Raw genomic sequence first — 14,963 nt, 5'->3', positions numbered from 1 at the left:
TGTGTAGTTTTTAGGTGAACATATTTCGTTTCCCATCACAGGCCTCAGAGCGCTCCAAATATGCACTTGCAGATTCTACAAAAAGAGAGCTAGAAAACTCTTCCACCAAAAAGATGTTTCAACTCTATGAGTAGAATGCACTCATCACAAAGAAGTTTCTGAGAATGCTTCTGTCTAGTTTTTATGTGAAGATATTTCCTTTTCCAGCATAGGCGTCAAAGCGCTCCAAATAAACACTTGCAGATTCTACTAAAGGAGAGTTTCCAAACTGCTCTATCAAAAGCAATGTTCAAGTCTGTGAGTTGAATGAACTAATCACACAGAAGTTTGTGAGAATTCTTCCGTCTAGTTTTTAGGTGAAGATATTTCTTTTCCCAGAATAGGCCTTAAAGCGCTCCAAATATCCACTTGCAGATTCTACAAAAAGAGTGTTTCAAAACTGCTCTTTCAAAAGAAAGGCTCAAGTCTGTGAGTTGAATGCACTCATCACAAAGAAGTTTCTGAGAATGCTTCTGTGTAGTTGTTATGTGAAGATATTTCCTTTTCCAGCATAGGCCTCAAAGCGCTCGAAATAAACACATGCAGATTCTACAAAAGGAGTGTTTCAAAACTGTCCTATCAAAAGAAACGTTCAAGTCTGTGAGTTGAATGCCCTCATCACAGAGAAGTTTCTGAGAATGCTTCTGTGTAGTTTTTAGGTGAAGATAATTCCTTTTCCAGCATAGGTGTCAAAGCGATCCAAATAAGCACTTGCAGATTCTACAAAAGGAGTGTTTCCAAACTGCTCTATCAGAGGGAATGTTCAAGTCTGTGAGTTGAATGCACTACTAAGACAGAAGTTTGTGAGAATGTTTCTGTGTAGTTTTTAGGCGAAGATATTTCTTTTCCCAGCATAGGCCTCAAAGCCCTCCAAATATCCACTTGCAGACTCTACAAAAAGAGTGTTTCAAAACTGCTCTTTCAAAAGGAAGGCTCAAGTCTGTGAGTTGAATGCACTCATCACAAAGAAGTTTCTGAGAATGCTTCTGTGTAGTTGTTATGTGAAGATACTTCCTTTTCGAACACAGGCCTCAAAGCGCTCGAAATAAACACTTGCAGATTCTACGAAAGGAGTGTTTCAAAACTGTCCTATCAAAAGAAACGTTAAAGTCTGTGAGTTGAATGCCCTCATCACACAGAAGTTTCTGAGAATGCTTCTGTGTAGTTTTTAGGTGAACATATTTCGTTTCCCATCACAGGCCTCAGAGCGCTCCAAATATGCACTTGCAGATTCTACAAAAAGAGAGCTAGAAAACTCTTCCACCAAAAAGATGTTTCAACTCTATGAGTAGAATGCACTCATCACAAAGAAGTTTCTGAGAATGCTTCTGTCTAGTTTTTATGTGAAGATATTTCCTTTTCCAGCATAGGCGTCAAAGCGCTCCAAATAAACACTTGAAGATTCTACTAAAGGAGAGTTTCCAAACTGCTCTATCAAAAGCAATGTTCAAGTCTGTGAGTTGAATGAACTAATCACACAGAAGTTTGTGAGAATTCTTCCGTCTAGTTTTTAGGTGAAGATATTTCTTTTCCCAGAATAGGCCTTAAAGCGCTCCAAATATCCACTTGCAGATTCTACAAAAAGAGTGTTTCAAAACTGCTCTTTCAAAAGAAAGGCTCAAGTCTGTGAGTTGAATGCACTCATCACAAAGAAGTTTCTGAGAATGCTTCTGTGTAGTTGTTATGTGAAGATATTTCCTTTTCCAGCATAGGCCTCAAAGCGCTCGAAATAAACACATGCAGATTCTACAAAAGGAGTGTTTCAAAACTGTCCTATCAAAGGAAACGTTCAAGTCTGTGAGTTGAATGCCCTCATCACAGAGAAGTTTCTGAGAATGCTTCTGTGTAGTTTTTAGGTGAAGATAATTCCTTTTCCAGCATAGGTGTCAAAGCGATCCAAATAAGCACTTGCAGATTCTACAAAAGGAGTGTTTCCAAACTGCTCTATCAGAGGGAATGTTCAAGTCTGTGAGTTGAATGCACTACTAAGACAGAAGTTTGTGAGAATGTTTCTGTGTAGTTTTTAGGCGAAGATATTTCTTTTCCCAGCATAGGCCTCAAAGCCCTCCAAATATCCACTTGCAGACTCTACAAAAAGAGAGTTTCAAAACTGCTCTTTCAAAAGGAAGGCTCAAGTCTGTGAGTTGAATGCACTCATCACAAAGAAGTTTCTGAGAATGCTTCTGTGTAGTTGTTATGTGAAGATACTTCCTTTTCGAGCACAGGCCTCAAAGCGCTGGAAATAAACACTTGCAGATTCTACGAAAGGAGTGTTTCAAAACTGTCCTATCAAAAGAAACGTTCAAGTCTGTGAGTTGAATGCCCTCATCACAGAGAAGTTTCTGAGAATGCTTCTGTGTAGTTTTTAGGTGAAGATAATTCCTTTTCCAGCATTGGTGTCAAAGCGATCCAAATAAGCACTTGCAGATTCTACAAAAGGAGTGTTTCCAAACTGCTCTATCAGAGGGAATGTTCAAGTCTGTGAGTTCAATGCAGTAATCACACAGACGTTTGTGAGAATGCTTCTGTCTAGTGTTTAGGTGAAGATATTTCTTTTCCCAGAATAGGCCTTAAAGCGCTCCAAATTTCCACTTGCAGATTCTACAAAAAGAGTGTTTCAAAACTGCTCTTTCAAAAGAAAGGCTCAAGTCTGTGAGTTGAATGCACTCATCACAAAGAAGTTTCTGAGAATGCTTCTGTGTAGTTCTTATGTGAAGACACTTCCTTTTCCAGCATAGGCCTCAAAGCGCTCGAAATAAACACTTGCAGATTCTACAAAAGGAGTGTTTCCAAACTGCTCTATCAGAGGGAATGTTCAAGTCTGTGAGTCCAATGCAGTAATCACACAGACGTTTGTGAGAATGCTTCTGTCAAGTTTTTATGTGAAGATATTACCTTTTCCAGCATAGGCGTCAAAGCGATCCAAATAAGCACTTGCAGATTCTACAAAAGCAGTGTTTCCAAACTGCTCTATCAGAGGGAATGTTCAAGTCTGTGAGTTCAATGCAGTAATCACACAGACGTTTGTGAGAATGCTTCTGTCTAGTGTTTAGGTGAAGATATTTCTTTTCCCAGAATAGGCCTTAAAGCGCTCCAAATTTCCACTTGCAGATTCTACAAAAAGAGTGCTTCAAAACTGCTCTTTCAAAAGAAAGGCTCAAGTCTGTGAGTTGAATGCACTCATCACAAAGAAGTTTCTGAGAATGCTTCTGTGTAGTTGTTATGTGAAGCTACTTCCTTTTCCAGCATAGGCCTCAAAGCGCTCGAAATAAACACTTGCAGATTCTAGGAAAGGAGTGTTTCAAAACAGTCCTATCAAAATAAACGTTCAAGTCTGTGAGTTGAATGCACTCATCACACAGAAGTTTCTGAGAAAGCTTCTGTGTAGTTTTCAGGTGGAGATATTTCCTTTTCCAGCATAGGCGTCAAAGCGATCCAAATAAACACTTGCAGATTCTACAAAAGGAGTGTTTCCAAACTGCTCTATCAAGAGGAATGTTCAAGTCCGTGAGTAGAATGCACTCATCACAAAGAAGTTTCTGAGAATGCTTCTGTCTAGTTTTTATGTGAAGATATTCCCTTTTCCAGCATAGGCGTCAAAGCGCTCCAAATAAACACTTGCAGATTCTACAAAAGGAGTGTTTCCAAACTGCTCTATCAGAGGGAATGTTCAAGTCTGTGAGTTGAATGCACTAGTCAGACAGAAGTTTGTGAGAACGCTTCTGTTTAGTTTTTAGGTGAAGATATTCCTTTTCCCAGAATAGGCCTCAAAGCCCTCCAAATATCCACTTGCAGACACTACAAAAAGAGTGTTTCAAAACTGCTCTTTCAAAAGGAAGGCTCAAGTCTGTGAGTTGAATGCACTCATCACAAAGAAGTTTCTGAGAATGCTTCTGTGTAGTTGTTATGTGAAGATATTTCCTTTACCAGCATAGGCCTCAAAGCGCTCGAAATAAACACTTGCAGATTCTACGAAAGGAGTGTTTCAAAACTATCCTATCAAAATAAACGTTCAAGTCTGTGAGTTGAATGCACTCATCACACAGAAGTTTCTGAGAATGCTTCTGTGTAGTTTTTAGGTGAACATATTTCATTTCCCAGCACAGGCCTCAGAGCGCTCCAAATATGCACTTGCAGATTCTTCAAAAAGAGACCTTGAAAACTCTTCCACCAAAAAGAGGCTTCAACTCTATGAGTAGAATGCTCTCATCACAAAGAAGTTTCTGAGAATGCTTCTGTCTAGTTTTTATGTGAAGATATTTCCTTTTCCAGCATTGGCTTCAAAGCGCTCCAAATAAACACTTGCAGATTCTACTAAAGGAGTGTTTCCAAACTGCTCTATCAAAAGGAATGTTCAAGTCTGTGAGTTGAATGCACTAATGACACAGAAGTTTGTGAGAATTCTTCTGTCTAGTTTTTAGATGAAGATATTTCTTTTCCCAGAATAGACCTTAAAGCGCTGCAAATATCCACTTGCAGATTCTACAAAAAGAGTGTTTCAAAACTGCTCTTTCAAAAGAAAGGCTCAAGTCTGTGAGTTGAATGCACTCATCACAAAGAAGTTTCTGAGAATGCTTCTGTGTAGTTGTTAAGTGAAGATACTTCCTTTTCCAGCATAGGCCTCAAAGCGCTCGAAATAAACACTTGCAGATTCTACAAAAGGAGAGTTTCAAAACTGTCCTGTCAAAAGAAACGTTAAAGTCTGTGAGTTGAATGCACTCATCACACAGAAGTTTCTGAGAATGCTTCTGTGTAGCTTTTAGGTGAAGATATTTCCTTTTCCAGCATAGGCGTCAAAGCGATCCAAATAAACACTTGCAGATTCTACAAAAGGAGTGTTTCCAAACTGCTCTATCAGACGGAATGTTCAAGTCTGTGAGTTCAATGCAGTAATCACACAGACGTTTGTGAGAATGCTTCTGTGTAGTTTTTAGGTGAAGATATTCCTTTTCCCAGCATAGGCCTCAAAGCCCTCCAAATATCCACTTGCAGACTCTACAAAAAGAGTGTTTCAAAACTGCTCTTTCAAAAGGAAGGCTCAAGTCTGTGAGTTGAATGCACTCATCACAAAGAAGTTTCTGAGAATGCTTCTGTGTAGTTGTTATGTGAAGATACTTCCTTTTCGAGCATAGGCCTCAAAGCGCTCGAAATAAACACTTGCAGATTCTACGAAAGGAGTGTTTCAAAACTGTCCTATCAAAATAAACGTTCAAGTCTGTGAGTTGAATGCACTCATCACACAGAAGTTTCTGAGAATGCTTCTGTGTAGTTTTTAGGTGAACATATTTCGTTTGCCATCACAGGCCTCAGAGCGCTCCAAATATGCACTTGCAGATTCTACAAAAAGAGAGCTAGAAAACTCTTCCACCAAAAAGATGTTTCAACTCTATGAGTAGAATGCACTCATCACAAAGAAGTTTCTGAGAATGCTTCTGTCTAGTTTTTATGTGAAGATATTTCCTTTTCCAGCATAGGCGTCAAAGCGCTCCAAATAAACACTTGCAGATTCTACTAAAGGAGAGTTTCCAAACTGCTCTATCAAAAGCAATGTTCAAGTCTGTAAGTTGAATGAACTAATCACACAGAAGTTTGTGAGAATTCTTCCGTCTAGTTTTTAGGTGAAGATATTTCTTTTCCCAGAATAGGCCTTAAAGCGCTCCAAATATCCACTTGCAGATTCTACAAAAAGAGTGTTTCAAAACTGCTCTTTCAAAAGAAAGGCTCAAGTCTGTGAGTTGAATGCACTCATCACAAAGAAGTTTCTGAGAATGCTTCTGTGTAGTTGTTATGTGAAGATATTTCCTTTTCCAGCATAGGCCACAAAGCGCTCGAAATAAACACATGCAGATTCTACAAAAGGAGTGTTTCAAAACTGTCCTATCAAAAGAAACGTTCAAGTCTGTGAGTTGAATGCCCTCATCACAGAGAAGTTTGTGAGAATGCTTCTGTGTAGTTTTTAGGTGAAGATAATTCCTTTTCCAGCATAGGTGTCAAAGCGATCCAAATAAGCACTTGCAGATTCTACAAAAGGAGTGTTTCCAAACTGCTCTATCAGAGGGAATGTTCAAGTCTGTGAGTTGAATGCACTACTAAGACAGAAGTTTGTGAGAATGTTTCTGTGTAGTTTTTAGGCGAAGATATTTCTTTTCCCAGCATAGGCCTCAAAGCCCTCCAAATATCCACTTGCAGACTCTACAAAAAGAGTGTTTCAAAACTGCTCTTTCAAAAGGAAGGCTCAAGTCTGTGAGTTGAATGCATTCATCACAAAGAAGTTTCTGAGAATGCTTCTGTGTAGTTGTTATGTGAAGATACTTCCTTTTCGAGCACAGGCCTCAAAGCGCTCGATATAAACACTTGCAGATTCTACGAAAGGAGTGTTTCAAAACTGTCCTATCAAAAGAAACGTTCAAGTCTGTGAGTTGAATGCCCTCATCACAGAGAAGTTTCTGAGAATGCTTCTGTGTAGTTTTTAGGTGAAGATAATTCCTTTTCCAGCATTGGTGTCAAAGCGATCCAAATAAGCACTTGCAGATTCTACAAAAGGAGTGTTTCCAAACTGCTCTATCAGAGGGAATGTTCAAGTCTGTGAGTTCAATGCAGTAATCACACAGACGTTTGTGAGAATGCTTCTGTCTAGTGTTTAGGTGAAGATATTTCTTTTCCCAGAATAGGCCTTAAAGCGCTCCAAATTTCCACTTGCAGATTCTACAAAAAGAGTGTTTCAAAACTGCTCTTTCAAAAGAAAGGCTCAAGTCTGTGAGTTGAATGCACTCATCACAAAGAAGTTTCTGAGAATGCTTCTGTGTAGTTCTTATGTGAAGACACTTCCTTTTCCAGCATAGGCCTCAAAGCGCTCGAAATAAACACTTGCAGATTCTACAAAAGGAGTGTTTCCAAACTGCTCTATCAGAGGGAATGTTCAAGTCTGTGAGTCCAATGCAGTAATCACACAGACGTTTGTGAGAATGCTTCTGTCAAGTTTTTATGTGAAGATATTACCTTTTCCAGCATAGGCGTCAAAGCGATCCAAATAAGCACTTGCAGATTCTACAAAAGCAGTGTTTCCAAACTGCTCTATCAGAGGGAATGTTCAAGTCTGTGAGTTCAATGCAGTAATCACACAGACGTTTGTGAGAATGCTTCTGTCTAGTGTTTAGGTGAAGATATTTCTTTTCCCAGAATAGGCCTTAAAGCGCTCCAAATTTCCACTTGCAGATTCTACAAAAAGAGTGCTTCAAAACTGCTCTTTCAAAAGAAAGGCTCAAGTCTGTGAGTTGAATGCACTCATCACAAAGAAGTTTCTGAGAATGCTTCTGTGTAGTTGTTATGTGAAGCTACTTCCTTTTCCAGCATAGGCCTCAAAGCGCTCGAAATAAACACTTGCAGATTCTAGGAAAGGAGTGTTTCAAAACAGTCCTATCAAAATAAACGTTCAAGTCTGTGAGTTGAATGCACTCATCACACAGAAGTTTCTGAGAAAGCTTCTGTGTAGTTTTCAGGTGGAGATATTTCCTTTTCCAGCATAGGCGTCAAAGCGATCCAAATAAACACTTGCAGATTCTACAAAAGGAGTGTTTCCAAACTGCTCTATCAAGAGGAATGTTCAAGTCCGTGAGTAGAATGCACTCATCACAAAGAAGTTTCTGAGAATGCTTCTGTCTAGTTTTTATGTGAAGATATTCCCTTTTCCAGCATAGGCGTCAAAGCGCTCCAAATAAACACTTGCAGATTCTACAAAAGGAGTGTTTCCAAACTGCTCTATCAGAGGGAATGTTCAAGTCTGTGAGTTGAATGCACTAGTCAGACAGAAGTTTGTGAGAACGCTTCTGTTTAGTTTTTAGGTGAAGATATTCCTTTTCCCAGCATAGGCCTCAAAGCCCTCCAAATATCCACTTGCAGACACTACAAAAAGAGTGTTTCAAAACTGCTCTTTCAAAAGGAAGGCTCAAGTCTGTGAGTTGAATGCACTCATCACAAAGAAGTTTCTGAGAATTCTTCTGTGTAGTTGTTATGTGAAGATATTTCCTTTACCAGCATAGGCCTCAAAGCGCTCGAAATAAACACTTGCAGATTCTACGAAAGGAGTGTTTCAAAACTATCCTATCAAAATAAACGTTCAAGTCTGTGAGTTGAATGCACTCATCACACAGAAGTTTCTGAGAATGCTTCTGTGTAGTTTTTAGGTGAACATATTTCATTTCCCAGCACAGGCCTCAGAGCGCTCCAAATATGCACTTGCAGATTCTACAAAAAGAGACCTTGAAAACTCTTCCACCAAAAAGAGGCTTCAACTCTATGAGTAGAATGCTCTCATCACAAAGAAGTTTCTGAGAATGCTTCTGTCTAGTTTTTATGTGAAGATATTTCCTTTTCCAGCATTGGCTTCAAAGCGCTCCAAATAAACACTTGCAGATTCTACTAAAGGAGTGTTTCCAAACTGCTCTATCAAAAGGAATGTTCAAGTCTGTGAGTTGAATGCACTAATGACACAGAAGTTTGTGAGAATTCTTCTGTCTAGTTTTTAGATGAAGATATTTCTTTTCCCAGAATAGGCCTTAAAGCGCTCCAAATATCCACTTGCAGATTCTACAAAAAGAGTGTTTCAAAACTGCTCTTTCAAAAGAAAGGCTCAAGTCTGTGAGTTGAATGCACTCATCACAAAGAAGTTTCTGAGAATGCTTCTGTGTAGTTGTTAAGTGAAGATACTTCCTTTTCCAGCATAGGCCTCAAAGCGCTCGAAATAAACACTTGCAGATTCTACAAAAGGAGAGTTTCAAAACTGTCCTGTCAAAAGAAACGTTAAAGTCTGTGAGTTGAATGCACTCATCACACAGAAGTTTCTGAGAATGCTTCTGTGTAGCTTTTAGGTGAAGATATTTCCTTTTCCAGCATAGGCGTCAAAGCGATCCAAATAAACACTTGCAGATTCTACAAAAGGAGTGTTTCCAAACTGCTCTATCAGAGGGAATGTTCAAGTCTGTGAGTTCAATGCAGTAATCACACAGAAGTTTGTGAGAATGCTTCTGTGTAGTTTTTAGGTGAAGATATTCCTTTTCCCAGCATAGGCCTCAAAGCCCTCCAAATATCCACTTGCAGACTCTACAAAAAGAGTGTTTCAAAACTGCTCTTTCAAAAGGAAGGCTCAAGTCTGTGAGTTGAATGCACTCATCACAAAGAAGTTTCTGAGAATGCTTCTGTGTAGTTGTTATGTGAAGATACTTCCTTTTCGAGCATAGGCCTCAAAGCGCTCGAAATAAACACTTGCAGATTCTACGAAAGGAGTGTTTCAAAACTGTCCTATCAAAATAAACGTTCAAGTCTGTGAGTTGAATGCACTCATCACACAGAAGTTTCTGAGAATGCTTCTGTGTAGTTTTTAGGTGAACATATTTCGTTTCCCATCACAGGCCTCAGAGCGCTCCAAATATGCACTTGCAGATTCTACAAAAAGAGAGCTAGAAAACTCTTCCACCAAAAAGATGTTTCAACTCTATGAGTAGAATGCACTCATCACAAAGAAGTTTCTGAGAATGCTTCTGTCTAGTTTTTATGTGAAGATATTTCCTTTTCCAGCATAGGCGTCAAAGCGCTCCAAATAAACACTTGCAGATTCTACTAAAGGAGAGTTTCCAAACTGCTCTATCAAAAGCAATGTTCAAGTCTGTAAGTTGAATGAACTAATCACACAGAAGTTTGTGAGAATTCTTCCGTCTAGTTTTTAGGTGAAGATATTTCTTTTCCCAGAATAGGCCTTAAAGCGCTCCAAATATCCACTTGCAGATTCTACAAAAAGAGTGTTTCAAAACTGCTCTTTCAAAAGAAAGGCTCAAGTCTGTGAGTTGAATGCACTCATCACAAAGAAGTTTCTGAGAATGCTTCTGTGTAGTTGTTATGTGAAGATATTTCCTTTTCCAGCATAGGCCTCAAAGCGCTCGAAATAAACACATGCAGATTCTACAAAAGGAGTGTTTCAAAACTGTCCTATCAAAAGAAACGTTCAAGTCTGTGAGTTGAATGCCCTCATCACAGAGAAGTTTCTGAGAATGCTTCTGTGTAGTTTTTAGGTGAAGATAATTCCTTTTCCAGCATAGGTGTCAAAGCGATCCAAATAAGCACTTGCAGATTCTACAAAAGGAGTGTTTCCAAACTGCTCTATCAGAGGGAATGTTCAAGTCTGTGAGTTGAATGCACTACTAAGACAGAAGTTTGTGAGAATGTTTCTGTGTAGTTTTTAGGCGAAGATATTTCTTTTCCCAGCATAGGCCTCAAAGCCCTCCAAATATCCACTTGCAGACTCTACAAAAAGAGTGTTTCAAAACTGCTCTTTCAAAAGGAAGGCTCAAGTCTGTGAGTTGAATGCATTCATCACAAAGAAGTTTCTGAGAATGCTTCTGTGTAGTTGTTATGTGAAGATACTTCCTTTTCGAGCACAGGCCTCAAAGCGCTCGATATAAACACTTGCAGATTCTACGAAAGGAGTGTTTCAAAACTGTCCTATCAAAAGAAACGTTCAAGTCTGTGAGTTGAATGCCCTCATCACAGAGAAGTTTCTGAGAATGCTTCTGTGTAGTTTTTAGGTGAAGATAATTCCTTTTCCAGCATTGGTGTCAAAGCGATCCAAATAAGCACTTGCAGATTCTACAAAAGGAGTGTTTCCAAACTGCTCTATCAGAGGGAATGTTCAAGTCTGTGAGTTCAATGCAGTAATCACACAGACGTTTGTGAGAATGCTTCTGTCTAGTGTTTAGGTGAAGATATTTCTTTTCCCAGAATAGGCCTTAAAGCGCTCCAAATTTCCACTTGCAGATTCTACAAAAAGAGTGTTTCAAAACTGCTCTTTCAAAAGAAAGGCTCAAGTCTGTGAGTTGAATGCACTCATCACAAAGAAGTTTCTGAGAATGCTTCTGTGTAGTTCTTATGTGAAGACACTTCCTTTTCCAGCATAGGCCTCAAAGCGCTCGAAATAAACACTTGCAGATTCTACAAAAGGAGTGTTTCCAAACTGCTCTATCAGAGGGAATGTTCAAGTCTGTGAGTCCAATGCAGTAATCACACAGACGTTTGTGAGAATGCTTCTGTCAAGTTTTTATGTGAAGATATTACCTTTTCCAGCATAGGCGTCAAAGCGATCCAAATAAGCACTTGCAGATTCTACAAAAGCAGTGTTTCCAAACTGCTCTATCAGAGGGAATGTTCAAGTCTGTGAGTTCAATGCAGTAATCACACAGACGTTTGTGAGAATGCTTCTGTCTAGTGTTTAGGTGAAGATATTTCTTTTCCCAGAATAGGCCTTAAAGCGCTCCAAATTTCCACTTGCAGATTCTACAAAAAGAGTGCTTCAAAACTGCTCTTTCAAAAGAAAGGCTCAAGTCTGTGAGTTGAATGCACTCATCACAAAGAAGTTTCTGAGAATGCTTCTGTGTAGTTGTTATGTGAAGCTACTTCCTTTTCCAGCATAGGCCTCAAAGCGCTCGAAATAAACACTTGCAGATTCTAGGAAAGGAGTGTTTCAAAACAGTCCTATCAAAATAAACGTTCAAGTCTGTGAGTTGAATGCACTCATCACACAGAAGTTTCTGAGAAAGCTTCTGTGTAGTTTTCAGGTGGAGATATTTCCTTTTCCAGCATAGGCGTCAAAGCGATCCAAATAAACACTTGCAGATTCTACAAAAGGAGTGTTTCCAAACTGCTCTATCAAGAGGAATGTTCAAGTCCGTGAGTAGAATGCACTCATCACAAAGAAGTTTCTGAGAATGCTTCTGTCTAGTTTTTATGTGAAGATATTCCCTTTTCCAGCATAGGCGTCAAAGCGCTCCAAATAAACACTTGCAGATTCTACAAAAGGAGTGTTTCCAAACTGCTCTATCAGAGGGAATGTTCAAGTCTGTGAGTTGAATGCACTAGTCAGACAGAAGTTTGTGAGAACGCTTCTGTTTAGTTTTTAGGTGAAGATATTCCTTTTCCCAGCATAGGCCTCAAAGCCCTCCAAATATCCACTTGCAGACACTACAAAAAGAGTGTTTCAAAACTGCTCTTTCAAAAGGAAGGCTCAAGTCTGTGAGTTGAATGCACTCATCACAAAGAAGTTTCTGAGAATGCTTCTGTGTAGTTGTTATGTGAAGATATTTCCTTTACCAGCATAGGCCTCAAAGCGCTCGAAATAAACACTTGCAGATTCTACGAAAGGAGTGTTTCAAAACTATCCTATCAAAATAAACGTTCAAGTCTGTGAGTTGAATGCACTCATCACACAGAAGTTTCTGAGAATGCTTCTGTGTAGTTTTTAGGTGAACATATTTCATTTCCCAGCACAGGCCTCAGAGCGCTCCAAATATGCACTTGCAGATTCTACAAAAAGAGACCTTGAAAACTCTTCCACCAAAAAGAGGCTTCAACTCTATGAGTAGAATGCTCTCATCACAAAGAAGTTTCTGAGAATGCTTCTGTCTAGTTTTTATGTGAAGATATTTCCTTTTCCAGCATTGGCTTCAAAGCGCTCCAAATAAACACTTGCAGATTCTACTAAAGGAGAGTTTCCAAACTGCTCTATCAAAAGGAATGTTCAAGTCTGTGAGTTGAATGCACTAATGACACAGAAGTTTGTGAGAATTCTTCTGTCTAGTTTTTAGATGAAGATATTTCTTTTCCCAGAATAGGCCTTAAAGCGCTCCAAATATCCACTTGCAGATTCTACAAAAAGAGTGTTTCAAAACTGCTCTTTCAAAAGAAAGGCTCAAGTCTGTGAGTTGAATGCACTCATCACAAAGAAGTTTCTGAGAATGCTTCTGTGTAGTTGCTAAGTGAAGATACTTCCTTTTCCAGCATAGGCCTCAAAGCGCTCGAAATAAACACTTGCAGATTCTACAAAAGGAGAGTTTCAAAACTGTCCTGTCAAAAGAAACGTTCAAGTCTGTGAGTTGAATGCCCTCATCACAGAGAAGTTTCTGAGAATGCTTCTGTGTAGTTTTTAGGTGAAGATAATTCCTTTTCCAGCATAGGTGTCAAAGCGATCCAAATAAGCACTTGCAGATTCTACAAAAGGAGTGTTTCCAAACTGCTCTATCAGAGGGAATGTTCAAGTCTGTGAGTTGAATGCACTACTAAGACAGAAGTTTGTGAGAATGTTTCTGTGTAGTTTTTAGGCGAAGATATTTCTTTTCCCAGCATAGGCCTCAAAGCCCTCCAAATATCCACTTGCAGACTCTACAAAAAGATAGTTTCAAAACTGCTCTTTCAAAAGGAAGGCTCAAGTCTGTGAGTTGAATGCACTCATCACAAAGAAGTTTCTGAGAATGCTTCTGTGTAGTTGTTATGTGAAGATACTTCCTTTTCGAGCACAGGCCTCAAAGCGCTCGAAATAAACACTTGCAGATTCTACGAAAGGAGTGTTTCAAAACTGTCCTATCAAAAGAAACGTTCAAGTCTGTGAGTTGAATGCCCTCATCACAGAGAAGTTTCTGAGAATGCTTCTGTGTAGTTTTTAGGTGAAGATAATTCCTTTTCCAGCATTGGTGTCAAAGCGATCCAAATAAGCACTTGCAGATTCTACAAAAGGAGTGTTTCCAAACTGCTCTATCAGAGGGAATGTTCAAGTCTGTGAGTTCAATGCAGTAATCACACAGACGTTTGTGAGAATGCTTCTGTCTAGTGTTTAGGTGAAGATATTTCTTTTCCCAGAATAGGCCTTAAAGCGCTCCAAATTTCCACTTGCAGATTCTACAAAAAGAGTGTTTCAAAACTGCTCTTTCAAAAGAAAGGCTCAAGTCTGTGAGTTGAATGCACTCATCACAAAGAAGTTTCTGAGAATGCTTCTGTGTAGTTCTTATGTGAAGACACTTCCTTTTCCAGCATAGGCCTCAAAGCGCTCGAAATAAACACTTGCAGATTCTACAAAAGGAGTGTTTCCAAACTGCTCTATCAGAGGGAATGTTCAAGTCTGTGAGTCCAATGCAGTAATCACACAGACGTTTGTGAGAATGCTTCTGTCAAGTTTTTATGTGAAGATATTACCTTTTCTAGCATAGGCGTCAAAGCGATCCAAATAAGCACTTGCAGATTCTACAAAAGCAGTGTTTCCAAACTGCTCTATCAGAGGGAATGTTCAAGTCTGTGAGTTCAATGCAGTAATCACACAGACGTTTGTGAGAATGCTTCTGTCTAGTGTTTAGGTGAAGATATTTCTTTTCCCAGAATAGGCCTTAAAGCGCTCCAAATTTCCACTTGCAGATTCTACAAAAAGAGTGCTTCAAAACTGCTCTTTCAAAAGAAAGGCTCAAGTCTGTGAGTTGAATGCACTCATCACAAAGAAGTTTCTGAGAATGCTTCTGTGTAGTTGTTATGTGAAGCTACTTCCTTTTCCAGCATAGGCCTCAAAGCGCTCGAAATAAACACTTGCAGATTCTAGGAAAGGAGTGTTTCAAAACAGTCCTATCAAAATAAACGTTCAAGTCTGTGAGTTGAATGCACTCATCACACAGAAGTTTCTGAGAAAGCTTCTGTGTAGTTTTCAGGTGGAGATATTTCCTTTTCCAGCATAGGCGTCAAAGCGATCCAAATAAACACTTGCAGATTCTACAAAAGGAGTGTTTCCAAACTGCTCTATCAAGAGGAATGTTCAAGTCCGTGAGTAGAATGCACTCATCACAAAGAAGTTTCTGAGAATGCTTCTGTCTAGTTTTTATGTGAAGATATTCCCTTTTCCAGCATAGGCGTCAAAGCGCTCCAAATAAACACTTGCAGATTCTACAAAAGGAGTGTTTCCAAACTGCTCTATCAGAGGGAATGTTCAAGTCTGTGAGTTGAATGCACTAGTCAGACAGAAGTTTGTGAGAACGCTTCTGTTTAGTTTTTAGGTGAAGATATTCCTTTTCCCAGCATAGGCCTCAAAGCCCTCCAAATATCCACTTGCAGACACTACGAAAAGA

Source organism: Pongo pygmaeus, chromosome 8 (genome assembly GCF_028885625.2).
Source record: "Pongo pygmaeus isolate AG05252 chromosome 8, NHGRI_mPonPyg2-v2.0_pri, whole genome shotgun sequence".
Lineage (NCBI taxonomy): Eukaryota > Metazoa > Chordata > Mammalia > Primates > Hominidae > Pongo > Pongo pygmaeus.
The sequence above is the reverse complement of the archived record's forward strand: the minus strand, read 5'-3'. Positions refer to the sequence as shown.